We start from the raw sequence: 26,918 nt of genomic DNA, 5'->3' as shown, positions 1-26,918 counted from the left end.
TTATTCATTGGCTCTGAATAGCAGAATCTGCTGAAGCATGAAGCTTCAAAAAATATTTGGTGTTGGTTTTCCCCTGCCCTGGAAAAATGCCACCCTCTTATCCAGCAAAGCAGACCAAAGTGTGAAAACTGTACTTTTTTCCATACCTAAATGCACTTGGATATTTTTCTTGCTGTGAAATAGCATCAGAAGAGCAATGCAATATTTCATATCCTGCAAATATTCAATATTAGAGAGGATATGAAATGGATTTCTGGATTTGTATGAAGGAGGAAGAGGCATAACTGTGGAACATACCGCAGCATCAGTCAAAAAGATTTCAGTCTTCAGGGGATAATAAACTCACTGAAGTAGTGAAATAATCAAGTACTGGTTAAGTGGGAAATTAATGCACATAAACCCCCTTCCCCCATCATTGCCTTTAGTGAAAACATGAGACAGTTCAGCTGAAATATGTAGAAAATTAACTTCTGGTGGTGCAATGAAGCACATCTACACCATTCTTATCCTGAAACCCAAATGTACTTAACAAGAATATGCACAGTTCAATACCTATTAGCAAGCCAGTTAAAAATTGATTTCTATGAGCTTGCTAAGAGTAAAATGATAAGGACTTCTCTTATTGTGTTCCTTCTCTCTTTTATATACTGTAGAGAGCATTCACACCACTTCCTTAAGGTGCTGCAATATGTTCTGTAAATATATACGTATATTTTTTACTATGGATTCAGTATTGCATTTTGGTCAGAACATACCCATTGCAAAATTGCTCTTCTGACCATCCCATAAATTTGTTTAGAAACAGTCAAATCTTTGTCAGGGCAAGACTTAGGTTTTCAGAAAAAGTTCAGTACTAAGACAGTACTTGTTAAAAGGAAGATTAAAAAAAGAAAAAAAATTGGCTCCAGAAAAATGTACCAAGACAAAGTTTCCTGAGCTGCTGATTCATCTTGGTGGAGCTCCATGCATGTGTTTTGAGTTCCAAAAACATCTTCCCTGTGTATACAAGCCCTGGCCAAAGGTATTACAGAATCCAAATTTCAGCTGACAGCATCCAGAAATGTTTTGCAAGCTTGAAACCCTGCACTAAAGAAACAGCACTGCAAACTTGACACAGTCTGTGTGCTGTGTCCACAATGCAAAGAGCAGTCTATGCTGTGGAAACATAAGAAGGACTTTGTACCACGCAGTTTTGTGCTACTTTGAGGCATCAAGACCACCTGCTCTAACAAGATTTTCCTGAAGCTGCATCTGGAAAATTCTTGCAATATACCAGTGCTATGCCATAACCCCAGGGACAAAGAAAGGCTTAGTATAGTGTGTTCAGACTGTCTGAAACTACCAGATGGATTTCGGAGAATGTTCCATGTTATACATGCTAGAGCCAACCCAAAACTGGATCAATGTATGTGAAAGTAAAAGCAGAGCTCAGCTAGGCCCAGCTCTAGGAACTGGCAGTGACTCCTTAAAGTTTCCTCTCCAATTTTCTCTGGAATTACCAGCTTTTTACTGCTGCCAAGACCTCAGCCCTGGTACCTCTTTTTCAACTGCTTTTTCAGTTCTCTAAGTTGAGGAGCAGCCTCACTTGAATACATAATTCAAACCTGGAGCATATAAACCAAAAAATCCCTGCAACACTGACAATAAAGAGCGCTTCTAAAGAAAAAGTTACACACTGGAATTTTTTCACTCAAGGACCTTAAAAAACTTCATCTTACACTGACTAATGCTACAGTAAGAAAACAAATTACATTTACATAACTGTGCCTTGGTGATGGAAAGAGCAACTTCAGAAATGTCAGATATAGAAAACTACCCATAGCACACCCAGTTATGTATTTGAGACACAGGCTAGGTCAGCGCAGTATTTAATGCTGTAAAAATCTCAAATTAACCCCACATTTAAATGACTGCATTAAGATGCCACATTTCTGCAGTAGAACAGTTTGGCTGTGATGAAAAGGAACATAGGCCATTATCTATAGGCCTTTTATAAAATGTCACAGTTTTCAGTGGCTTTTTACTTGATCAATAGATCTTTTGACTGTAAAAAAGGTTTTCAACTGGAAAACAAGTGTATCTCATTCTTAGAAGCAAAAATCACTTATTCCATTATCTAGGCTACAGGCTGGGGCCAGACCCAGAAGATGTTTGCATTTGAATGACTGTACACATAAAAAGAGAATTGCCAACAAGTCTGTCTGCCCAGCTCTCTTCCACAGCTAAGCCATGCACTGAGAGCAGAGTTTTATAAGGGAAAACTAGGTACCAGCACTAAAAAGCAGCACTGCAAAAGAATGAAGTAAGGACCTTTTATTCCATCGCTTCCTTAGTAATCCCAGCATCAGACTGTGGTTTTGGCATAGAGATGACTAAAGAGATGGAACATAAGAAGAGGGCAGGGGAGGCTGGCTTTAAGAAAATATTCTTAATAGTGACAGGGAATCAAGAGATACCTACTAAATATTTATATTCACATCTGATCCAATTGGAATCTAAGCATCTAATTATTTGATTATTTTTTAAAATCGCCAGTCTCTCTTCACATGCTACCTTCTCGTCTGTTAACAGTAATTTAATTCTTCAAAATGGTTCAGTCAAATTCAATGTCTGTTTCCACATTCATGTGGTGAGTTCAGAACGTTTTCATCTTAAAATCTAAGTGCCATATGCTAGCAGGCTGTCAGTTGAACCAAGAGCAGGGAAATGACGGCACTGTAGTGGAGATATGCTCTACTTTTCCCAATTTAAAAAGGCAATTCAAAATAAAACCCCAAGCAACCAACTCCCCTCCCGCAAAACAATGACAGGAAAGCTATGTGTATAAAAGTTGCATTTTTCCCTGGTTCCTGCGTTTCACAAAAAGACCCCAAACTAGTAAAACCCATACTCAACACATGGCAAATCCTGGGGATTTACTGTTAAGAGTTCAGTAGTCTCCAGTTTGTTTTCCTTCAATCTTTTAGCAATATCTTCCCAAGATACCATACCAGATATAAAAACTATTTTCCTTATATTCTAATGAACTGATGTCTCAGGAGTAGGACAATCCTACAGCACTTTCTTTAGCTTATAGAACAATTTTGACTTCTGTTTGGATACAAGTTTGACTTTTTGTGCATATTCTATAACTCTCTGGAATACCGTCCTCCTGAAATAAGATATGCCATTCCTATTCATATTATAATACACGCATGATTAGGTCTAAACCAACTATTTCATTTATCAGTCTAAAACAACACAGAAACTCAGAGTATAAAGAAAAAGAAGTTGCAGTTTTAGTTTGCCATCAAGTTTTACCAGCAAGCAAAAATCAAACTTTTCTACTCTAAATGCCACCCGTTTACCAATTGAGCTAAAGGGATAACCATAGACAAGTAATTTTTGAATCTTAAGTTTCAAAGATATCAAAACCGCAGGAGGCTATTTTGCCACAGATTAGTTTAAGTTTATAAATGACTTCAGTGATATAAAAACAAATCATGGCATGTTTTTAGTCTGTTTTTTCCAGGTGATATATGCAGTCTATGACTTAGTTTTGGCATTCTCTTTTTCATGCAACTAATTCAGCCAGAATATTATGTGAACACAGTATTTTTAATTTAATTTCTCACAGCTAAAGAAACTGTATCTTTTTTGTACAAGTTCTTTTTTTTTTTTTTATTTTTATTTTCTTGGCTGCACTAGTCTCACTATACCTAAGAATACTTCATTACTTGGATTGCCCACATATAACCTTCTGTCCTTTGGCTATTTTCCTTCTTAGGAAATACCTTGCAAAGACATCTGTGCTTATGGCACATGCTTAAGACATCTGATCCATAAGAACAAATTCACATTTTGAAACTTCTTAGTGGATGATGGTAACAGTCTTCTCTTTATTGCAGTAGATAAAATTATTATCCTTTTAGTGTTGCAACCAACAGAAAAAAATGCAGCTCCTGCAAGATGTGAATTTAGAGTTGGTTTAAATGGAAAATAAGTTAACTTTTCACTCCTCTGTAATTTCTGTTATTTCTCCTGTGCAGAGACTGGAAATCTTTCTTTGTAAGGCAGAACAAAGTAACACTCATAGCATTTACTATGCCTGCAAGACAGTTTTCAGTGTGATGTTTAACACATGCCTAAACACCAACAGACAAAGACAGTTTTTTCAAGAGCTTACCATGAGCTGGATTTACCCTGTACTCTTAAAGCGAGTTTTTCCCCAACTGAAGAAACACAGACAGGCAGGGTATTGCTACACAGAGCAATTTCTTTAGCAAAAATGCATGTCTGGAGTAAAACTTTGCTCCAAGTCACCCAAAAAAAAACCCAAACCACATTGTGTCACACTCCCATGCTTTAATTTTTTTTTTAGTGTTGCAGGAAAAGAATGGAAATGTATAGAACATGCTTTTAATTAGGAGTGTTGTAGTGCTGTTTCTCAAGCAACAGAAGGGTTTCACCAAAAGGTGAATAGCAAATGACATCTAGATGCTCCTATGAAATATGGAATTATGTAAAACAGACTTGGAATGATACAGAAGAAAGAGATGCATATTTATATATCACTGCTTATTGTATGCAATAAAGAAGAGGGAGATTTTAATTAAAAATAATTAAAAATAAAGATTACACTACTGCAGAAAATTGAAGTCTTATTAATTTGCTACTTTGCTAAAAGTATATTACAGGAAAATAAGTTCAGTGTCATCCACCAAAAACAAATGTCCCAAAATCCTAGAATATTTAATGCAAGGACAGATAATTCATGCATTTGGACCAGTTCATATATTAATCTAATCTCATCTGGCCTAGAAATTGAATTACCTCATTTCTTGGAGATCCACAGCATAATGGAGGTCAAGGACAGGCAGGGTTTTTGACCTGGCTTGTTGCAAGATTATGTAAAAAGATTGACATTAGGTTTAGTCTCCACTGAAAAAGTGTATTTACCAAAAAAGTCTCAAATAAAGGAAGAAATCCTGAAATATAAAACTGCCCTCAGCAATGATCTTTAGAAACTGAAGATCACCTGAGCACTTAAGAGTCCACCGAAATTTTCTCTTCAAAATACTGTTGCTTAAAATATTGGACATAAATTTTATTTAACATACTCTAACAGTGTTGGGAGCCAGCCTCACATTGGTTCATAACTGTGCTGCGAAACAAATGCAAGACAAATGCAATTTCCTCAATTGGAAAATACAGAAGCACCACTTGCACCCTGGCTTAGTCAACAGTTTTACTTACAGGTAACAGCCACATTTCCTGCTGGTTTATTCCACTGTTATTGAAGGAGGTGGGACATTGGGAAGAATTTCTTCACAGGAGTGAATAGACATTGGAATGGGCTGCTTGGGACCCACTGTCCCTAAAGGTGTTTAAGGAAAGCTTGGATGCGGCACTGAGCGCCATGGTCAGGCTGACAAGGTTAGGACTGGTAAGAGGTTGGAATCAATGATCTCAAAGGTATTTTCCAGCCTAGTTGGTTCTGTGATGCAGTGGGAAAAGTGGAATTTCCTGGGAATTGATTACCAGGTAAAGATCCTCCAAACTGCAATAAGATTGTGTGACTTGGCTGATTTGCAGAAAGCCAGCCATAGAAATGTCAGGCCAGAGGACTTGGCTGTGTAACTATTTGTCTTTTGAACTCCACATATGATTCCAAAAGACTATCTTTGACAAACTTCTTCCATAGACTTCTCTTTTTCATATCAGGTTGGTTTTCTCTGGTATGCATTATATTTAAAACCTTGTCTTGGCTTGGAAAAAGCAGGTGTCTGTTAAGGACAGCAGAAATGCCTCTTGAAAAAAATTAAAATGTAAAGTACCCTCACTCTCTTCAAAATATTATAACCTTGAAATTAAGGTGCTCTCAGGCAAAGATATGGGAATAGGTATAACAGTTATTCCAGGATATATAACAGGAAATTAAAATAGAGTAGTACAAAAAAAAAAGGAAAACAAAAAAAAAAAAATAAACCCAAAACCAACTAAACAAAAAAAACCCCACTAAAAAAACCAACTCACTGACACAGGGAGGATGGGTTGTGGAAGAGATAAAGAACACTGCTCCACCTGGTTTAACAGCTGCTAATAGAATACATACTTTTGGTTACATCTTGCACTGCAACCCAAGACAAATCCAAACAAATAAAACTTCTGCTGTGTGTTTGGGAGGGAGCTGCTGCAGAAAAGTGGTTTGTAGCTAAGAGAGCAATAAATACCACTGTGTGGCCAAACACTACTGTAATGAGGACACAAACCCCTGGATTCAAAGGCTTCTATAAGTGCATGCAATCTGCAGCATGTCCAGGGTGTGAACAAGTCAGCACTACAGCAGATCTGAGTGGGAAGCATATTCCTCTGACAGGGAGGAATATGGTGGACACTCCCATGAAAGGGCTGCTGACAGTCATCTGGTTTTATACAGGAGGTCTCCCTTGGAATCGGAGAGCAGAGGGCCCTGTGCAAAGAGCAAACTGCGTAACAAAGAAAATGGTGACTCAGATATGCCAGAACTAAATGATTTATGGTTTATAGATGAAAAATAAATTGAATTCCTCTTTTCAAATACAGCAGACCACAGCACACCCCCAAAGAATATATGACTGAATTACTTCTGAAAACTACTCCTATTAAAGATGCAAATGGGATTATTTCCAGCATACCACATGATCCCAAAGGCTGATGTGAGGAAAGAAAAATCCACTAGATAGGAATTTCTAGGAACACCCCATCTGTGTCTTCTCTGATTTACAGGATAATAATTTTCTAACCCTCAGCTATGCCAGTTTATTTTCTCCAGGGGTTTCCAAAATGCAAATGCATTTTTCTGAATCTGTGCTTCAAAACATAATGATCAGTTGCCTTAATTTTTAAGTCAGTGTGAACAGACCAGGAGCAGGTAAGCTCTGGAGAAATACAGAAAAGCTTAAAGAAACATTTTCAAAGTCTTGAGACATAAATGTAAACATGAATATAGATTACATAGACAGTATTCCCATGAAAACACAGTTCAGGCAAAGCTCCTCCAGTTTGGGCTCACAGATTAAAAGCAGGGTGTGAACCACTTCATATTCCTCAACCTCCAAACTCCCTCTCTCCCCATAAGCCTTCCAAACTTATCTGGAAGGCAGATATTATTCAACAGTTAGTGTCCCATGAAAAAAAGGGAATCTGAGGCTGGAGTAAATACATACACTGTAAAGAGATTTTGGCAATCTTCCTACTGTCTGGGTCTTGTTAAACTCCTGCTGACAGTCATACTTGCATTGTACAAAGGAACAGAAAAGGTCAGGTGCATTCTTAAACAAAAGCAATGCCAAGGTTTCTTTTAGATAAATTTATGGTCAACAGTTTATGCATATAATTCATTTGCTGAGCTTTTTCTCAGAATTGTTGAAATTAAATGTCAGTTATATAAATTGTGCAAAAACATTGTTTGTGTGTATACAGCAGAGGATTCAGACAAATAACGTTCAGTGCCACAAAGGCATTCCTCAGACTCACTACACTGAAGATTTTTAAGGACAAGATTGTCTATATTCTCAATTCTGCTTTTTTGACAGAAAGCACCTATAAAATGCAGGGGTTTTTTTTTAGTGCAAAAATTACCAGGTTTTATGCTTAGGCTTCTAGTACCTTACTAGAAGGATAGTCCAAAGAGGTTTTACATCTTTCTTCTGTTTTCCAGATTAAAACAACTTTGATCATGCAATCAGATAATCATTTATGTTAGAAAAGACCTTCAGAATCATCGAGTCCAACTCATAACTGCCAAATCCACCATAAAAACATGTCCCTTAGTGCCACAGCTACAGGTCTTTTAAACACCTCCAGGGATGGTGGCCCCACCACTGCCTTGGGCAGCCTGTTCCAATGTTTGGCCACCCTTTTGATGAAGGAGTCTCACTCCACAACCAATCTAAACCCACCCTGGCAAAACCTGAGGCTGTTTACTCTGGGCCTGTCACTTGTTTCATGGGAGGAAAGACCAACCCCCACATGCTACACTTTGGTTTCCCACGTGTTCTTGTGCCATCATCACCAAGGGAAAAGCGTCCTCTAACAAAAGGCTGGCAACTGCAGAGACCTTCTCACAGAATCACAGAATGCTTTGGGTTGGAAGAGAGCTTAAAGACCCAAATCCTTGCCACGGGCACAGACACCTTATACTAAAAGAGGTGGCTCAGAGCCCTGTCTAGCCTGTTCTTGACACTTACAGAGATGGAGCACCCACAGCTTCCCTGGTCAACCTGTGTGTAACCCTCACGGGGAAGAATCTGTTGTGTTCTCCATCTTCAGCTTCGTAGCTGAAACAAACCAAGGTCTTCTAGCTGCTCCCATCCCCACTGAACGTCCTGCCACCCTTCCCTGCATCGGCAGCATCTTTGTTTTATCTTTAAGGTTTTTAAAGGCTACCGAGACACCAGAGTTCCAGGTAACTTTCAAAAGCGCTTCGTGCAGCACCGCTTGTGCTGCTCCGCCGAGCCCCGGCGGTCACGGCCTCCCTCACGGCGCGGCTGAGGGAGCCGTGCCCGACGCGCCCAGGGGGTGCTGCCGCTGTCCCTGCCGGAGGGAAGCGCAGCCTCCTCCTTCATTCCCGGCTTTTCCCCGGCTTCCCTCAGCTCCCCATACTCATCCGAGATAAGGATTCGCCTCTGCCTCGCCGAGGGGAGCCACGTACGGCCAGCGGGGTCCCGAACCGGGGCGGTCCCGGGGGGGCGCAGGCCCCGGGCAGAGCAGCGGGAAAATCGAGATGTGGGAAGTGTTTTCCGACCGAATTGATTGTGTGAAAACGGAGCTCCTGAGGCAGGAGCTGCCACAGGAGTCGGGACCCCGGCACGGCTGCGGGGTGTGCCCAGGGAGAGGGGCGCCTCCACTCCAGGGCTGAGAATTACCAGGAAAAGAGAGAGGGATGATTGGAATTGCACCTGCCTTCCCTGGGATGGGTGTGTCAGGCAGACTGGCATAGAGGCACGATCAGCTATGCACATAAATCCATGGGAATTCATCCCAGGGTAGAGAAAGAGCGGGCCGGCATCATTGTGGACCCTTTTGCATTATTGTCAGAAGTCTTGGAGTTCTGAAGAAGTCCCAATCGACTGGAAGCTGACTAATGTTATCCTGGTTTTCAGTAAGGGTAAGAAGGATAATCCTGTAACTATAGGCCTGTCAGTCTCACTTCAGTGCCTGGGAAAAGTATGGAGAAGGTTATTTTGGGAGTTACTGAAAAATGCTTGTAAGTCATTGATCGTAGCACAAGTTTATGAGGGAAAAACCCCGTCTAACCAACTTAATTCCCTTTTATGATAAGTTCACCCATTTAGTTGACTGAGGGAAACCAGGAGATGAGTTTGGGATTCCAGCAAAGCCTTTGGTACTGTCTCACAACACCATCTGGTTAACCCTTCCAGCTCACAGCTAGATATGTCCATGGTGTGTTTGCTGAGCAGCTGGCTGACACAGTGGGTAGAAAAGGGTTGTGTAATTGATGGGGTTATGTCAGGCTGGTCACTAGTGGGGCTCCCCAGGGCTCCATCCCATGGCCAGTGCTTTTTAATTCTTTTATAAGTGATCTCGATGCAGGTATGAAACATGCATTAGGTGCATTTGCTGATGCTACCAAACTAGGAGGAGCTGTGAGTGTTCTTAGATGTAGAGAGACCTTAGTGAGGGACCTGGATAGGCTAGAGAATTGGGCAGCCAGTGGCCATGGGAAATTTACCAAGAGAAATTTACCTGTCCACGTGGGACAGGTAGTGCCAGTTGTACCTACACACTGGGAACAAGATGCTGGAGAACAGCCCAGGGGTTTGGTAAAAACTGAGCTCTGAATCATGGCACTGAGGTCTATATGCATTGTCCCAGCAGTTTAGTAGAAACAAAGTACATGTGTGAAATCTTTTTTTCACTTCATTTTAGTGGGAGTTCCATTGCTCAGTTCAGTTAATCCATAGATTGCACCTTTAAGTGTGCATTTTGTCTAAAAGCCTGCAGTGGATCACAAACTCCATAAAAACAGTTGAAATGGTGGGCACTGCACCACAAACACAGCATGCTCTGGGTATTTCAAATCATCAGTCCCTGGTCTCGTACAATCAGCTCTTGTCTAAATAGGAGCATTTACAAGTTTCAGGTGAATAGACAAATGCTCAAAGTTAAACAAGCGTGGCTTAAATCCATGCAGCTCCATTGTGGAGGCAGTTCTGAAGTTATGCAGCCTCTAGTCTCTGTTAGCTGAAGGATCCTGGGTTAGAGCAAATTTAAGTCAGCCTATACTTTTGGTCATGGCTCCACACGTTTAGAAGAAAAGAAAGGGAAAAAAAAAAGTACTTGTTAAAAAAAAAATAAAAATTCAGTCTCTTGGGATATCTGCTTAGCCCTAATTCAAAACAGACTCTTGATTTAACAGATTACCCTGAACAACCTAACAAGACATTTGTTTCTCAAAAATAAAAATATGCAAATCTGTTTCTCTAAAGAACAACATTTAGCTTTTTTTTTTACCAGAACAGAGGTGGTTTGAATCAACTGCCTTTAAAAACTGATATGTAAGCAGAAAAATAAAAGGGGTTCTAGAGGACTTGATAGGTCTCCTTTTCTTATAACTAAAACCACAATAAAAAGCTATCTGGGATGGATAATTAAGATTACCAAATTTTGAATTTTAGCTTTTTGGTGTGACATTTCTGAAATTTTTCTACAAATTATATCTAAGATGACTGTGAACAAAAAATTCTCCATTAGTCTTAAGGTTTTCCTTCATTTGGAAAAACTGTTTAAGGCAGAATTTTGTTGATGTTCTGTAGGCTGTAAGGCCTAAAGCAGAATTAAGCGGGATTAAAACATTTTTTACTTCCCAAACTAATACAAAAGTTAAAAAAACCCTCAAGTTTGAGTCTGTTTGTTCTCTGTGAATTGATGCCCACAAATTCAATTCTTGGACAGAAGAGGATGTCACAGGGGGGTTTTGGACATCTCACTGGTGGAAAGCCAAGGCCAAGAAGGGTTTTAAGGATTTAAGTTGCAGCAGAGGGATTTTATGTGAGCAAAAATGTGACAGTCACATCTTGCATCCTATGTAATGGCTGCCAGGAGATGTTTAAGAACAACATTCCCTGTTTTCCTACTTTACTGTTCTCCAAATGAGGGAAGCTCACTACAGAGCCTGATGTATCTCTGCTTTGTTGGATATTTGTGTCTCTGATTCTTAATTTCAAGTACAGGGCTTATTCAGAGAAGAGGGGATGAGTGAAATGTAGTCTTTTCATATGCTACAATACTAAGTGCACTTGTCCAAACATCCAGAAATTAAAGGCAATCCGACCTGAAATTTGAGGAGCAACTGTCTGCTCTGGAGCCAGGACTGCTCTGTATTCCAGTTAGTGACCTACATGAAAGAACTGAGACCAGATTTTTCAGGAGCTCTCTTGTAGAACAAGGTAAGAATTAAAAAACACTCTGAAAAATGGGAGATAAGGACTGGAAAAGCAGAATCCCATTAAACAGGAAGAAGAGCATGTATTGCATCTAGGAAGTCACACTTGCAGACAGTCACATGTGAGCTCTGTTTTTTTGAAGAAGGATATTTGGGTGTTACTTTGCATCCCAATCAGAATATGAGTCACTGGTGTCATACTGCTAAGAAAACACAAGCATTAAACTTGCAGTGAAACAAAAGGCTAGGTTATAAATCACAGTGGAAGAATTATTTCACTTAAGCCCAAGAGCATTTGAATTCTCAGAACTGTATTTCAAGAAATTTGTGGATCATTTGGAAAAAATCAAAAGGGAACCAGCATAAATTATATGAAATAAAATAAATTTTTAGTCAATGACTTAAGAGAACAGGATAGGGATTTCATTTCACACTGTACTCCATAATTTAGAAAATTAAACTGAAAAAAAATTAAGACATTTAAAGGAAAGATAGATTTAAAGGGAAAAACATATAGAAATGGTCTTCAAATACATGAAGATAAGTAGAATATATTCTCAATTCTCTATGGATAAAGCAAGAAATGGCAGGCTTGAAGTGAGAAAAGGTGTGGGGGGGAAATGTGGACTAGACAATAGTTCCTAAAAACAAAGGTAGCAAAGTCATGAAACAGATGGCCTTGAAAGATGGTGTAGTGTTCAACAGCAGAAATCTTTTCAAAGAGACTAAGAAAAACAAAACCAAGCCCAGTTCTGTCCAGTATTACATGGATGTGCTTTGGCTCAGCTAGCTTAGGGGCCTTTCATTTCTTTTTCTGTGACTCTGAGCAAGGTGTGCTAGGAACTACCTAATTACACTTTATAAATTAGTTAAGCTGGATGAGAATGTAAGCTTGTAATTAAAAAAAAGTACTTCAGAATAAAATTTAATTTTCCTATTGAATTTAATTAGCAACTAAGAGCCAACCAAAATATCACAACAATGAACAAACTTCAGTGTACTGAAAGCATATACAGAAGACCCTGCAAGGGTCTTCTTTTTCCCCTTTTGATGTAATAAAACATATATCAAATGCTAACAAACTAAGGTTCTGAAAGCACAAGAGTAAAAAAGGTACAATAAATTGAATTCACTCAACATACAGATAGACTTCTACTCTAACTACTTAGAGCTAGAGTCTTCCAAACATAAATGGAGTAGAGCTGCAGGGAATCAAGAACTAAATATTTCCTGTAGTCTATTCAACTGTGTTTGGAACTAGCTCTGCTCTGGAAAAAGGCACTGGAAAAAAATCTGGTTTAGTGAGGACCAGGGAACCTCCTTCCTTCTCTTGGCCCTTCTAGCCAGTTTTCCTAAATTGTACTGAGTGCTAAAAATACCACACTGACAACATTGAATGGCAAAATGAAATGGGATGGTGAGATTTGGCTGCACTGAGAAAGAGAATTACTTGTCACCAAAGGAGTTTAAGTGGATTCCAGAAAAGCAGAGAAGTCTCATAGCACTCCAGCAAAACAGGCATAGCTTTAAAGTGTTGTGCGGCAAAAATACTGCTCTGGGATTAACAAAGACTGTAAACAATTCCATGTGTTTCTAAGAAAGAAATCTAGAATAAAAATCAGGTAGAATTTTAAATTTTAAAGTTATTAGGCCTTTTGAAAATCATTAAATTATGGTTTCTAAACCAGCTATGGAGACTACTTAGCAATGGCTATTTTCATTGATAACAGGTGATTTCTTTGGTCTATTTTTAGGCTCACTAATATTTATCAGGCTCAGTTCTATTATAAATATGGCAAGATGTAATTTTATTATAAATGGCAATGATAAGGAGGTAAGATTGCAAAAAAAAGTCCAATAACCATCAGGTCTGATATCAGTTTGGAGGTTCATGTCATAGAATTACTAAATTTGGAAAGGGCCTCCAAAGTCATTACTGTTAACTAACACTGCCTTGTTCACCACTAAACCAAAGACCACATCCACACTTTTTTTGACACTTCCAGGCATGGTGACTCTGCTACTTTCCTGTTCAGGCTGTTCCAAGGCCTGACCACCCTTTCAGTGGAGGAATTATTCCTAATATCCAATTTAAATGTCCCCTGGTGCCACCTGGGGCCATTCCCTCTTGTCCTGTTGCTTGTTATCTGGGAGAAGACACCAACCCCCTCCTTGTTACAACCTTGAACAACATCATATGAACATTAGACATTGAGCTGCTGCTTTTCTCTTGAACAGAGTTGCTTTTGTCCAGGTTCCAGAAGAAAGTAGCAAAAAATTCACCCCCAACACAATTGGAAAAGTGAAAAACATTTTGACCTAAAAATGTGGCTTTTTAAATTTAAATAGTGAAAAGTGTGTAGAAATATTTATTGAAAGTCTGTGTCTGACAAAACTAATTGTCTGTATTTCCCTTCCTTCTATTACAGCTTATCAATCATTTTTACCATCATGACAGTGTTGAGAAAGAACCACTAGGTTTTGCAACATGAGTTGTACAAGCAGCCCAGTACAGGTGCAATCTTATGGGAGAGAGGTAAGGAAAGTCAATACTCCAAGATTGCAATTAATTTAAACCTCTGATGACTCAAATAGCATTCTGATATTTTATCTCCTTGTAGCAGAAAGTATTTTAGCCTGTAATGTTAACCTCCCAGTGCTGCAAGTGATCCAAGTTAATTGGAGAATCAAATCTTTAATCTGACATCACAGAAAAACAAAAAGTCTCAGGTTATTTTATTGTCAGCATTATGCAATGCTACTCTTTCATTATTCTGAAAGAGCAAAATAGTTGATTTAATATGCATTTCTAACTTCACTATGTGTGCTTTGTCTGCACGAATAAACAAACTAAGAAATATTCAAATTTTTGTTGTCAAAAATTTCAGAACAAATAATTTGTCTAATAGCAGATTGCCATGTCACAATTGTGAAAGAAAATACTACATTCCTCTTGTAGTTGACATACCATGACACAAATGAAACTTTCCTCCCCCCCCACCCCCCCATTTATTTTTCTATTGGTGAATTGTTATGTAGACTACATCTATATCCCTATCTCCCCTGGAATCTAGTAAAGAATTTCTGTCTTGGTTCAAATTAAAGAATTTTCTCTTTTAATCATATGACTACACAAATGAAGTGTGATTTTTGTCTTTGGGGAAATCCCCTTAGGTAAAAAGGCTGACTTCATTTAGGAATGTCCCAGATATGTAACAAAATATATCCCAGACTTGCTTTGTCCTTCCCTCATATTTTGGTGTCTAACCCTCTATTGATAAGGAAATGTCAATTCACAATTGACTGAGTAAATCCTAATTCAAACCAGGATGAGTTGGTGCCAGCTGCATGTTTTGAAGATGTGTATTCTTGCACTTGATGGTTGCTAAAAAGTCAACTTCAACATCATCTACAATTTTCACATATTCTCAAATATTTGTGATAAATAAGTCTCTAACTCTAGACAAGGCATTAACATCTTCCTTACTGATTAATGAAGTAATTTTGCTTGCTGCCACCCATCCCCATCATGTCTCTAAAGAAGTTGGGTTTGCAGTGTGGACTCAGCCCTCCATTTCCAGTCGCAGGCATCAATTTGAGTGAATCTGTCAATCAGACACCACTGAGTGCACAGAGAGAATGGGCTGGGATAAAAGCAGAAAATATTTCTTCCATTGACGTATGAAGTAATTAATTTTTAATTGACTGAGAAGTCAAATAATTTTAAAGCCCTTCTAAATTTTGTATGCTAGGGTCCTAGACTTTTTTTTCTCATTTCATGAAGGGATCAAAGCTGTTAACAAGCTGTACAATAAGCATTGTGTTCACTGTTGCTGGCTTAAAGACTTATCTGACAATCTCAAGGAAAAAAAAAGAAAAAAACCCACAAAGCTGCTATAGTAAGATAATTCAGAAAACTATTAGAAAATTAATAACCCAAGGGAAAGAGCCATACATAACTGATTGTAGTGTATTCTTCTGAAGAAGCAGAAAGCTTGTTCCATTCCAGAGCTCACAGCCCTAAGTGCAAAGTTCATCAGTTTGCTTTTGACTTCATTCCCTCCACACTGATTCTCACTAATGACTGTCCCAGTGTTATGCTCAACAGATGAATAGTCATCCCTGTGCCAAAATATTCCACTGAGATTACCCTCATGCACACACACTCCCAGAATGTGTCCATTTCACATGTAGTGCTCTGGTTCAAACCACATCTTTCTGAGCATCAACACAGATACAAAAACCTATAGAGATCACAGAGGTTTTACAGGATTGCTGTATGGTCATAAGTAGGAAGAATAAATGCAATTTAACAGGTACAGTTGTGCTTCTTCTGCATAGGAGGACATTGTGTAATCTCGTGCAAAGGTTTGTCATAGGGAAAACTTCTTAATGTTGTTTTTGATGGAAGACTGAGAAATTTACAGGGTCCAGGCTATGCCAGAAGCATCATGTTAAAGATTTTTGCATACAATTTGTATATTAAAAAAGTTCTAGGAAAGAATCTGAATTCCACCTCTATGAAGCAGCAATGCAACAGAAGCCGAAACGGAGAAGTGTTGGAGGAAGAAATGGTTTGTGCCTTTTAATTACTGTGAAAGCTGTGATGCAGAATAGTGTCAGTTCATGGCAAAGGTGAAGATAATGTCTCATTTTATCTCACCTGAACATACCCTGCTCCCCAAGGGAAGACTCTTAGTGCAGAATACATGAACATCAATTACACTACCATGCATGAATAAATAAGATCTTTTTTTTCACATGGAGATACTAAAAATGAAGCAAAATTATGAAAAATTGAATATTCTGTTACAAGAATCCAACTCTTCCAATAAGACTATAAATTTCACCTTATAATTATCCTGGTAAAGAAAATTTGCAGCTACGTTGGTACAAATATTTATACTGCTGTCAAAATAATGATGCCTCCATTTCATTGAACAAAATGACTTAATTTTTTTCCCCTCTCAAGTTATCGAAAACAAAACTATTCAATAAAAAAAAGAAGGAAAAAAAAGAAGGAAGAAAAAGAAGGGAAAAATATAGGAATGATAAAGACTCTGATAATAAAGTACAAAACACATATTGCTTTGAATTACTTGTGAGGGGAATAAATTACATAAAGAGGAACTTATTGATTTTAATTCAGTTATCTTAGTTAAAGAGTACATTTGTACTAGCAGCTACTCAATATGTTTAAGCAACGATAAAAGAAATATTAAAACTGCAAGATGTTTGGAGATGTTTCTTCAAAAGCAAACTTAACTCTTGACGAGGTAAAACCCAACAAATTTAAGAAATACAGTGCTTATCATTCGATGTTATCATGCTGTCAAGGTAGATGCCTTCACTAAAATCACAGCAGAGTTGGATCTTTTGCTCTACAACACAACTTCTTAATTTTTTAGGAGGGAATTTCCACACTTTGAGCACTGATGAGTTTCATAAAGCAAATAAAGAAAACTCTTAATTTCAACTGTTCATTAGAGCTATGACTCACACCACATTTAGCACCTTCAGCTTCTTGCAGCTGTGGAAGAGCCAAGATGAACAGTAGCATTGAGGAGCCAGAATCCTTCCCAAGTACAGAAAATCCTGTACCCTGCTTTCTGGAGATTTGCCTACCTAAAACCCATCAAGTGCCAACACTGAAAGTTACACCCCTGGAGATGGCTGACACTGGTGTCTTACCCATTTGTAGTTTTCCATAACAAATCCCAGCAAGGCTACCCTGAATCAGACTGAAGAAAGCAAAGAAAGATAACAAGTCCCAAACCAAACTAAGAACTGCTGCTAGCCAAATGAAGTCGCTTACTTGCCTACAAGAGCAGAGAATCACCACTTTTTAGGAGATTAATGACAGAAGAGTGAAGCTGTGGGGTTTTAAACCTATAGAATTCAAAGGAAAGCATTAGCATTTTGGTGCTCATCTTCACCAAGGGTAAAGTGGTGATGTTTCAAATATCTTGCAGACCAGACAGACATCCTTAAGCCCCAATTTTTTGCTCAAACTGTCCAGCCTCCCACTGACATAGACCAGCACTCAGCCTAGCACAAGCCTGCACTCCATGTAACCTCATCCTGCTCAATGCAGACACTGCTTTGCATCACAGCTTCCCTTAGCAATTATCATCTCTGCTGTCACACAGGTAAATTTGAATCAAGACCACAGCAAAAGCACATAGAAAGTTATAAAATTAATTACAAGAGAAACATTACCTCTAAGGGTGATGAGCCTACTCAAAACCAGGGCCAAAAGCAACAGATTCAGCCTTACTTCATGCTTCCTGACCCCCAGCCCTCTCTTCCTGGGATCAAAGCCATTGTCGTAGCCCCAGTTCCTTCTCTTCCCTTGGCAGTGGGCCCTAATAGCTTGATAGATCCCAGCTGCTTTGATCTCTTCTCTTAACTCCCTCCTCCCCAGTACTCCAGCACTAATGACACAGCTGGGGACTGTTACTTGCACATGTAAACCTGGGCCCAAGTATCCTTTCAATAATCAGAGGATAAATAAACGTCATAGCAAAAGAATACAGGAAAACTTTCAGAACATTTTTGTGTAATTGGACCCCTGTAAGCTCTGAGATGACAGCATCTCTGAGAAGCAGCATTTTACATAAATGTGGATAGAGGGAGCCCATATAGGCTTAATCCAGCAGCCAGAAGTTTCTAGAGCAGTTATTTTCCCCAGTCCTCCCGTTGGTGTTATTATTAATAACAAAGATGGCTTGTCTAGCGTTCTCCTTACTTCACTGTCCTTCCTCTGGCAGTTGTGAGAGTCACAGACAGAGGCAAGAGGCAGGGGGAGGATTTTCTTGTTTCTGTTATCATGGCTTAATGGGTAGTTTGAGATTCCTAGCAACATAAACAGGCAGAAAACCAAGAACAAATTACACACGCAAACTAACTTAGGCTCTGGAATTAAGAGTTGCTCAGTACACGGCATGTGGAGGGGCAGAACACTTCCAGCTGACTTGCAGACACTTGTGGATCATCTTCCTAGGGATGAACAAGTCTAGATCACATTTACTATTTACTGCAGAAGTATATGCTCTACTCTGCTACTGACTACAGTGGGGTTACACAGGGTTGAAAGACAGCAATTTGGGCACAAATGTGGTATTAATTACACCAGCTTTTGGCAGCTCTGGTCCTGCTGCTGCCCAAGAAGGATGATTTCCACAAGCCTCTATTACATAAATCATTGACTGGGTGCTTGGGGCTGCACAATCCATGCAGAAATACACGCTTTTTCCTCTATGATACTTTTTTCTTTTGGAATTTGGATGAATGGAAACTATTTTTGCAAACTCCTTTCCAAGTTAAAAGATTCAAGCATTCCATAATTTATTTTTTTTTACCATGAAATTTAATTTTCTTCTTAAAACCTGGATTAAAAGTGATAAGTATACTGAACTCATGGAAATCATGCCCTGTTGGAGAGGTATTAAAAAACATATGTCACATTGCCTCTTAAATCCAGAATTCAAGTCATGGGAACCAGACACTCAGTAAGACTTGAAATGCACATGACATATGAAGGGCTCAGCAGTAACAAATATCTCCATAGTTTGTTATGGGACTGGTATTGCACTTGTGTCCTTCTGTGAGCTCTGAAATGGACTGTTCAGGGCAATGAATTTATCAGACCTGCCTGTGCACAAAAGCTACAACATTTTTTCAAGTTTTCTTCAGTTATTTTGAGAGACCTTGAAATATCATGGTGTTTTTGAAAGGACTAGAGGCCAGCTTAGAAGTACCCATAGGAATGGGTAAAAAGATGCAGTTTGTGAAAAATTAATGTACCTTGAGTTTAGCCATCAGTTCTGGCATAAGAAACAGTGAATTCCATAAACACTGGTATTACTACTCTGTACTTGCACAGAGGATCTTCAGCATCAGCAGTACTCTCAGTAGGACCAGAGACAACACAGCAGGACATGCACTCCCACTTATTCCAAGTGTTTCTTTCTAGGGGCAGCTCCAGAGGGGTGACTATTTCTGTGTAAATGATAGGTATCAGGAAACTGCAAGATTTTAAAGATGTTAAATTTTGACCATGACATCTCAAAGATCAGGTGCTTAGCAGCATAGTTCTAATGTTCCCTCAGTAGATGACACATCAATGTTTGCACTTATGAAGAGAGAAGATTGGGTAGATCAATTCTGCCCTTTAATATAATAAAACATAGTTATGAACAGTTACTTTGCAATAGGATGAGCTTAAAAATTCAACTGCCTACAACAAAACAATTAATTTCATTCTCTTGGGTTTCTACTGGCTTTCAGTTCTGTCTTTTTCCTTAGAATGTCCTGATGTTGTTATTTATTATTGTAGAAGTTGGACTAAAAATATTATTTTTCCTCTTTCATTCTGATAGCAGTTTATACAGGCACATGGAATCAAAAGGTCTCATTTCACCCTAACCCAAGCCTATCAGGGTAAGGGTAAAATGGGACCTTTTTGTCAAATAGGGATTGCAAATATACTATCTGCCATCTTGGCCCACATACATGAGGGGCAACCAAGTTTCAATCTGATTCATTGGACCAGTTCTTACAACATGATATTATTGTGAACTTCTTGTTGTCTTACTGCAGTAAGCTTTGGTGTCAGCTGAAAAGTGACGTCTGGAACTGTAAGGTTTCATTTGAAAGCAAGAAAATCTGCAAACAACCAATTTAGTTCAGATCTTCCCCACCCAAACTGAGTAAAGACTGCTGCAAAAGCCTGACCTCCCTGCAGCAGAGGGTCCTGCACACCTTGGGATTTACTACTCCATTGCACAGTAAGTGTTACAACATTCCAAAATACAAACCAAGATTAACTAAGGCTTGTAAGAAAAGGACTCGCATCAGCATCCTGTGAATGGAGTTACTTAAAATCAACCACAGGAAGTACTAAACAATTTAAATCCTACTCTCATCAAAAGTTCTTCCTTCACTAAAGGTTCACAGATGAGTCCTGTTGTGGGTGAGATCTAACATGTATTCTTTACAAAATGCTTGGAGAACTAGTCTCTCTCTCAAATTTAATTCTACATTTCCTCCTTACTGAATTAAATACAAAGCAGATGACTCATAAATATATCATGTATTCCAGTTAAGTATGGTACTGGCTGCTGCTGAGTCTTTGGGAGAAAACATTAAAATGGGTGGGGTATTTTAAGGTCAAATCTGTTCTGTATTTTTTGAAAAGCACAAAACTGACTTATATTTACTTCTAAAACCCTAAGATTGACACAAGTATGAAATAATGTTATAGCAATGGAAATGTCTAAAAACACTATAATTAAAATTGGGTTTATCATAAACAATTATAAATTAAAATATATAGTCACACTAGAGGTAATTTATAATTTGCCATAAGACCACAAATGATAACTCCCAATGCAGAGTCTTCAGTCCACACAGACTCTGGTGGATTACAGTTTATAGCTTAAACAAAGAAAAATTGCTAATTAATCCGAAATATAAACAAGTAAGAGCGATTTTACGTGGACTAATCTGTACATTATTATAAAATTACTGGATATAACTTTGTAAGCCAAATGAAACAATTACAGATAAGTCATAGAGTGCAGGGAGATCACTATTATAGTAACTTCTTTTATATAAGACAATACAGAGCCTATCCAAATATCATGTTACTGGAAAAGTGCACCAAGGCAAACCCTAGAGATGAAGTAATAGGGTAAGTGAGCCAAGGTTTCTCTTTACTAGCCTGCTTTAAGTGATGTTTTTGTCACAGATGTACCTAATGACACACACTATTGGAGTGAATGTGGAAAAATCTTTGCACAAGAAATGTTATACCTTTATTTTCCTTGCCAGGCGTAAATTGATTCCATATAGTGTTACCACAAATTCTGTGACTACTCTATTCTGTGCTGAAACATACTTTGATGGCACAGATATTCTGTGTTCTAGTTTTGCTGGTTTTATTCAATATTAAAACTACTCTGTGCTGCTTGAAGTTTTATTAGAGGAATCAAGTTTGTATGACTAAAGATGAAGGCTTAACTTGTACCCCTATAAAAGCTTGAGAGAAATCACTCAAAAGTAGAAAAGGAAAAATGCAACAAAATAGCCAAATTTTTCCCATTTCAGCAAATCTCTTGTTCAAAAAAGAGTTCAGCATAAGTGCATGTCAATTCTGTTTTAACACAAAGATATTGAAATCAAGGTCAGAAACTTAGACCTTGGTTATTTTGTGTTTGGGATTTTTTTTTGTCACTAAGGTGAGCTAAAATGCCTCCTTGGCTTTCCTGTGTGCTCAAAGGGCACTGAAAGCTTTGCTTTTCCCCCTCCCTTTGCCTCCAGCTCCCATATAATTGATTCTGACCAAGCATTAGCAGTTACATCCAACTCCCAGAAGTTTTTCCTGAACTACGGTTATTCCTGGTGATTCATACGTCTGAGAATCTTTCTGAAAAATAAACTATTGGAACCTTTAAAATAATTAACTTGGCTCTTCTAGTGTACAGGATCTTTTGAAGAGATTGCAGGGAAGGGAGAAATGTAAGAGAAGTGGAGGGCTGGCCCTTGTGCTTGTGGAATCCTGGCATTGTGGGAAAGCAGTTGTCTTTATCTGCTTACACTGGGGACAGATGCAGAAAGCCAAGGGCAACTTACCTCCCAGATGCAGTGACTAATGGCATGTAAACATTTCAAAGAGGTCTCCTCCAATAAAACAGTCCAATTTCATTTTTGCTTCTTGAGAATGAAGGGGAAATTTAAAATAAAAACTAAAGGTACAGAAGGTTTGCACTCTTATCTAAACTTGTCAGTACCTTTCCAATAAATATTTTAAAGTAACTTTCCTTTGCCTCATAGGTATTCAGTCTCTTCCACACCGAGTAAAGTTTTAAGCAGAGCAATAATCAATAAAAATTCAAAGGACCTGCAGCTAAGCTTGTTGCTGCCTCATTCACAGAGGTTAGCAAGCTGTCTAATCTGTTCCTAGTTCTGTTTATTCACCTGGAAAATTTAGCAGCATGTTATAATTAGTGTTTATAAAGCACTCTGAAAAAAACCCATATAATTACTTCCTCATTAAAATCCTGTATGATTTGTTTGACACTACACCACCAGTACCCTTGTGTATCCTCTTGACTCAAGGATGTCCTTCTAAATCAAATATTATAATTTCTGAAAGACTTACATAGTTTCTTTTCTGATCCTTTTTAGTTCTCTGCTTTCTCTGAGATTTGGTATTCTCCATGCTATGTTGTATGTTGGTCTTAAAGAACTGAAAGTATAGCTGAGAACCTACATTCATTCTCTCACATGCTGAAGTCTAAATATTGGAGTGTTCAGAGAATAAAAAGAGAATTTGCACTTAAGTTGTGTGCATAGCAGAAATTTATTAAGTAGAAAAGAAACTTCTACTTCCTGAGGATGGGCTTGCTTTCCCCAGGAAGGAACTGGCAACTGAGTTTTGACCTTAATCAAGAGTTTTCAAGTTTCAGAAGTCAGGTTTGGGAATACAAGGAAAATCTGAGTTAAGCGAGTCCTTTACTGAGAATAACTCCTTTTCTTATCTCCTGATACAAACTCTGTCCTCTTTCACAACCTTGTATGGTTCCCACTGTCTGGAATTGTGAGTCTGCTCTGTATAGGGGACACTCCAACAGCCAAGTTCTTTCTCAATAATCACTTTCAGCTCCTGCTTTTCCTGTAGCATGCACTGAAGGGAATGTGTTCCCTGTTTCTTACAGTCATCAGTATAGTATGCCCTGTCTTATATTTGCATTACCCAGGCTTGTTCTCACTGTTGCCTGGAAGTTGGAGAAAATCTGCCCTCAGATCTCAGTATTTATAGGAGTACATATGGATTGAAGACGAAAGGAAATTAGATTAATAAGTTTTGTCTTTCCTTAGTTAGCCAGAGAATATCTGTTTGCATTCAGATAGATAAATGTATAAAAACCAGACTAGCAACTACTTGTGTGCTTGCTTTGCCTCAATACTCCTGAGCCTACTTTTGGCTGTGCTTGAGTTCTTGAACTGTTTGAGCCTACTCCGAACTGAGATTCTTTTTCTGTCTTTCTGACCATTTGGGTCACTGCTCTTCCGCTCTCCTGGCCACTGTGTGCTCTCCCTCTGAGTCTTTATGTCCTAGCAATTAGACATTATGTCTTTGTTTTCCCACTAGGGAAATTCCATCGTTCCGACTCCTGGCTCTAGGGAGGAAGGGGAAAGACTGAGATTTCCTCTCTTTTCTTTTTTTTTCCCTTCTTTTTGTCTTTTATTCAGTGTTAAGAAATGACTGGATCAGGGATGTGCCTGTAAATACTCTCCTGCTCCTTAATGCCTGTACAGTTAAGGAATATTCTGCATTATTTCTGTTTTGTTTCCATCTTAACAGAGAGCTCAATTACAAACAGTAACAACTAAACTAAACCATCTTCTCTCGCCCATGCAGTGAGTCACCAGGATTTTCCATAATAATAAGATGAATAAGCACATTTTTCAGGCTTTTAATAGTTGACTATGCCTCACAGAAAAAGGGAGCTTTGACACTACTTCTGGACCTAGAATCTTCTCCCCCTGCAAGCTTTTTGCCCTGTGGATGATAAAGGGGTTATACACTGTTCCATCAAACTGAATGCTGTACATCTTGGTCTTATGAGTCAACACAGCTTTTTAACTAAGCTGCCTTGTAAGCAAGATAGCATCTGCAAGATGAAAATGAGAAACAGCTGTAACAGAGGACTAAACTAAAACCTTGTTTAGACACTGTGGAAATACATATGGTGACCCAGGGATATTCCAAAAACTACACTAACCTCCTGAAAATTGAAGGCCACTATCTCTTTCATTAAATTTTATGCTGGTTTGAAGCAAAACGTAGTACATGATCAAACTGATCTTTCCATAGGACAGACACAGCATGCAGTGAAAGCTTAAAGTAGTGTAGAAATCCAGTTCTCTCTCTCTCTGGCAGGACTTTACAGGGATTTCAGTGTACTATTTCATATCACTGGAAAAAATGACAAGTGGAAATGTAAAGCTTGCTTTAAAAAGGTTTTCTCAGTGTAACTGTAATATATTTCTGCTTTTCATAATGTGGTATTTTCCCTAAACTGTGAATGATTATGCTTTGTAACTCAGTTCAAGCACTTTAGACGAATGCAATTTCTATAATAATCAGAAAAAAAGGAATGTAATCCATCAATTTAACCACTTAAACCATATATGAGAAGTTGTTTTTATATTATTTATACCAACATTCAGTAAATTAACAAGGGACTTGTTAAATGTGAAATTAAAGTCCCAATGTAACATACTCTTCACTATCTAGAGCAATGAGTGGTGTCATTAAGAGTGCAGCAGTCATGATGGGAAACCATGTCACTGGGATACAGAAATTGATATTTCATGTGGATTTGAGAGCCAGGCCTGCTCTCAAGCCATTTCAATTTTGAAAACAAGCTCAAGGAATTACTGAAGTCCAGGGGAGGGAGGCAGAAGCCCTGGGAGCACTAATCAGTGATGCTGCCTGATTTCTAAGGGATGGAAGGATTCCAAGACACCCTAGAAAACCTAAAGACTGGTCTTTTCATCAGTGTCACCTCAGAATGTAGTAATTTAAAAATGCATGCACCAGTAGGCCACATGAGGAGATAGCACAAACTACCTGTTACTTCGTGCTCATATTCCTGTTTTACATTTATGGTGGGCTAGTCTGGGGCACACCAATTTTCTGAGTTAGTATCATTTGTACACCTCATTGTAAAGATGCTGATTAATTCCAGTTTGAGATAATGCATAAAGTTCTTAATGGAGGCAGAATATTAACTGCATTGGTTTCTGAATATTCACTCTTAGCTGCACATACACATTCTAGTTCAGTCCTATTTATTAGTATTCCTTTTCCTTAGGATTTTTATGATCCAGACAATTTAGACTGAGAGCAGAATTTTGAAAAGGTACAACATGAAATAGATTGCAAAATAATTTACTCTATAATGTATTCCATAGAGCTATACTCTGCCTCTAATAAGCATAGATAAATTCATTTTGATGTATCATGCTTAGCAGAGAGGTAAGTGGGCATGTAATTAACTCATTTATTTCATGTCTCTTCACCTAGTAATACTGTAATTATTTTTCTTAGCAGTCAAGTTATTACAGCACAATTTAATTTCAACCTAGTGTGTGATTTACTGTGAATCTGTGAAGGCAAAGGAATTTCTCCTATCTGTCCCCACCTCCACTTCAGCCCCCTCAACATCTGCCTCATTTTAGCAGGTAGAATGAAGCCTGACATGCCACTTTCAAAGTCAGACTGAGCAAAGCCCTGGAATGTGCAGCTGCATGATTAACCCTTTGCTAGTGAAAGGGTGTATGAGTTAATTTAAAAGAGCTGTATACTACCTTTTGGAAATCTATCTTTAAATTGAGAAAGCAAGATAAGCCTAGCACTAACTTTACTGAGTTTTGTCTTAAATCTTTGCTCCATACCAAGCCTGCTCTTGAGAGTTCAGGTTTTCATCTAACAGGTAGAGTTGGTATTCTCCAAAGACATCTTGGACATGTACTGGATGTTAAAATTGAACATGAAGCCAAGCTACTGAAGCTTGTTGTAGGCTCATTGGATGTTTTGGCTGGGTGGCTGGGTAGCTCTGTAAAGTATAAAATGACAAGACTGCCTTCAAGACCAGAGATCCTTCAAGGTCATCTTGGCTGGATGCTGTTCTGTGCCCAAGGAATACAGCAGACCACAGAAAATCCTGTCACATGTGTTTCTCAACATGTAAATTGAGTACTTTCCCTTTAGAAATCTAAGCCATTGTGCCTGTGCACTTGGGGAAACTCTGCTATGTCCTCAGGAGCATGAAGTTACATGAAAGGACTCTTCCATTACTGTGTGGCAGAGACTTTCATTCAAGTGGAACATAGCAGAAATGTTTGAGAGAACAGAACCAGTCAGTATCAATCTCACAAACACTTAAAATGCAAATATGAAGACAACTGTGGTACATTTGCATTGTTTGAGAAATCACGTCTTACCCTGCAAATGCTCTCTTTATGCCTTACACACAAATGTCAATGTTATTTCAGTTGCTGACTGCACAAATCTGTTTAATTTACAAAGCAGTTGAAGACAGGTGTCAAAACTGGTCTGTGTAATCAAGGATGTCATTTTCTCTTGTGTCTTTGCAAAAACACATGAAAAAGCCCCTAAGACCCCTGTGTTGTTTGTATGTAAAAAGATGCTGGTGGTGTTTCCTGTAACAGACAACTTCTCAAGAATCCTTTCTTTTACTGTGAGAGGTATAAAGGCTGTAGGTCTTATTACAGTTTCAGAATTTCACTTCAAGAGGTTAGAAAACTCATAACTCATGTGGCTGGCAGCAGCCTTTTCATCCTTACATCACTATGCAGAACTTCTTGTGGCACAGTTTACCCCTCCCACCCTGTGGACACTTGCATCATTCTGTGTTCTGTGAAATCCATAAGGAAAATGTAACTTGTTTGTTTG

The 26,918-nt window shown here is 38.5% G+C and overlaps 2 long non-coding RNA genes across 5 annotated transcripts in view; one reads left to right on the top strand and one right to left on the bottom strand.

Moving 5' to 3' along the window:
- LOC111931915 (uncharacterized) overlaps positions 1-17,813 on the bottom strand; it is an 83,683-nt gene extending 65,870 nt beyond the window's left edge. For 2 of the 3 annotated variants that reach the window (XR_015289498.1, XR_015289500.1), the window contains exon 1: positions 17,648-17,813. This is a non-coding gene — a long non-coding RNA (uncharacterized LOC111931915). Of the gene's footprint in view, positions 1-4,812; positions 4,874-8,210; positions 8,528-17,647 lie in introns of those variants that run through there. The other variant, XR_015289499.1, reaches the window with a different exon arrangement.
- The window catches only part of LOC111931782 (uncharacterized), a 72,893-nt gene continuing 54,235 nt past the window's right edge, over positions 8,261-26,918 (top strand). For both annotated transcript variants that reach the window (XR_015289502.1, XR_015289503.1), the window contains exons 1-4: positions 8,261-9,130; positions 11,299-11,432; positions 13,858-13,964; positions 20,030-20,217. This is a non-coding gene — a long non-coding RNA (uncharacterized LOC111931782). The remainder of the gene's footprint in view (positions 9,131-11,298; positions 11,433-13,857; positions 13,965-20,029; positions 20,218-26,918) is intronic.

This window comes from Cyanistes caeruleus, chromosome 7 (genome assembly GCF_971803275.1).
Source record: "Cyanistes caeruleus chromosome 7, bCyaCae1.hap1.1, whole genome shotgun sequence".
Taxonomy (NCBI): domain Eukaryota; kingdom Metazoa; phylum Chordata; class Aves; order Passeriformes; family Paridae; genus Cyanistes; species Cyanistes caeruleus.
The sequence above is the reverse complement of the archived record's forward strand: the minus strand, read 5'-3'. Positions and strand labels throughout refer to the sequence as shown.